Source organism: Palaemon carinicauda, chromosome 3 (assembly GCF_036898095.1).
Source record: "Palaemon carinicauda isolate YSFRI2023 chromosome 3, ASM3689809v2, whole genome shotgun sequence".
NCBI classification, from domain to species: domain Eukaryota; kingdom Metazoa; phylum Arthropoda; class Malacostraca; order Decapoda; family Palaemonidae; genus Palaemon; species Palaemon carinicauda.
Window position 1 is genome coordinate 173,263,361 of NC_090727.1, and position 2,500 is coordinate 173,265,860.

Consider the following 2,500-nt stretch of genomic DNA (forward strand, 5'->3'; position numbering starts at 1 on the left):
TGAATTCTAAAAATGAAACATTTGAACCATAGTACCAAAAAGTATTTGAACGAAAAAGTATTTAAACTAATTGTCATTTGTTTTAAAACAAGATTAAGCAATTTTAGTGCGGTGTATAGTAGAAAAAAAATACATTACATATGGTAAATAATGATAAGTATTACTCAACATTAGACGGGTATACAGTAACTGGATTCAAAGAAGAACCTTAAATAGGCTTGCAGTATTCCTAAAACGTGTAAACCATTGCCAATTTCTAATTGACACCAGTTATCTAAAAGCATGAGCTTTTCAACCTATGCTTTTCCTCTGTTGCTTCCGCCAAATAACCTCATTACATTGCCTGGAGGTTTGGCCTTTTGAGGTTAAAGTAAGCACATAAACGGGGCAGCTTCACGTATTATGTACGTACGGTAAGCATATGTTCATATGTACTTACGTTATTCACACCCACACATCTGCCCCCCCCCCCACACACACCCATATATATATATATACAGTATATATATATATATATATATATATTTATATATATATATATGTCTGTGTGTCTATATATATATATATATATATATACATATATATACATACATATATATATATATATATGTGTATATATATATATACACACACACACACACATATATATATATATATATATACCCTTCCTGAGGTGAAGATACCTTAAAATGGTGAAAGGGTTTGTATATCACCATGATCAGCAATGTTATACTAATCGGGGGCTCAAGGCCACCCATATTATGTTAGTTTTGCTGTGAACGATCAGTCAAAAATCTTCCAATATCAACAATCCACTGTTGACCAGCGTGGTGATGAAAACTGGCCAAGCCCCAGACATGAATAAGAACATTTCCGTGGCCTTTGTCCTGCATTGGATTAGACAATGCTGCATTTGGTGTTATCATATGTATATGTATATATATATATATATATATCTATATATATATAAATATATATATATGTATGTATATGTATACATATATATATATATATATATATATGTATATATATATATATATATATACATATATATGTATATATACATGTCTATATATATATAAATATATGCATATATAATATTTATATATATATATATATATATATTATACCAGCTTTAGTGCAGCAAGGCATGAAAAGGAGTATGCATCCAGGAGATGTGTGTACTGTACCTACCTAAGCTAACCACTCAATAGAGACCAGATAAGGAGCGCATAAAAGTACTGTTCACGCGGAGCAAAAAATAAAGAAAAAAACAATGAACAAATTGTGTGTACTCATTGGAGCATTTCCACATATCAATTGGAGTGTAAATGATAAGTTCTGGATGTATTCAACCTGATCGCACAATGCTACGACCTTCCAAGGTCTTCCGGACCTACAAAAATGAGTAAAAAAGTAGAAGAAACTGTCCACTTACAAATAATTATACAGTCGTTAGTAATATTTGTAAGAAATTGATTATGGTACATGAGTGCAGGAATGTTTTATTTCAATAGGCATATGGAATTATGTTCTACAAAAAAAATGATTTCTTTGGTAACATACACCCACCCACACACACAGACACATATATATATATGTATATATATACAGTATATATATATATATATATATATATGCGTAAAAATCACAGAAAACGTGATGCTCAGATGCAGAAGAACCACAGGGAAAATGAAAAATACAGAATATACACTTGAGTCCTGACTAGTTTCGTGATACTTCCTCAGAGGACCTGAGGAAGTATCACGAAACTAGTCAGGACTCAAGTGTATATTCTGTATTTTCATTTTCCCTGTGGTTCTTCTGCATATATATATATATATATATATATGTATGTATATATATATATATACAGATATGTATATATATATATATGTATATATATATATATATATATATTCTTGTGTACGCGACCAGTCAAAAGTGACGGTTAGACGGCTAAATATCTAAATAGATATACGTACTAACACGCACGTATACCCTTTCACCAGGATATGAGTACTCCCTCTCCCCTATCCGATGTACGGAGAGGTCTGAGCTTGACCATATATATATATATATATATATACATATATATATATATATATATATGTATATATATATATATATATATATGTATATATATATTTATATACCCGTATTTCCCGTCTCATAAGACGCACCTTTTTTCACGAAAAATGCCCCCCAAAATCACCCTTGCGTCTTAACACTCAGGAAAAAGTTGTATAAGAGTTTAACACCCCTCAAACACCCAACTATTGACATACAAACACTCAAACTGACGAGATAGAATATAAAACTACAATATCATTCATATGTAATAAATTCATTTATTTTTATATTCCACTTCCTTTAATGAAGTACAATAGCACATTTTTTTTCTTTTTGGTAATCAGCTGATGACTGGCTAACCCCCTTCTACAAGCAAACATGCTAACTAATGGTCTCATAACAGACGACGCTATGACATAGTTGTTTA

The 2,500-nt window shown here is 30.8% G+C and overlaps 1 protein-coding gene across 1 annotated transcript in view; it reads right to left on the reverse strand.

Annotated features, from left to right (window-relative positions):
* Positions 1-2,500, reverse strand: part of LOC137638069 (uncharacterized) — a 25,678-nt gene that overhangs the window by 19,278 nt on the left and 3,900 nt on the right. The gene's annotated exons all lie outside the window — the stretch shown is intronic.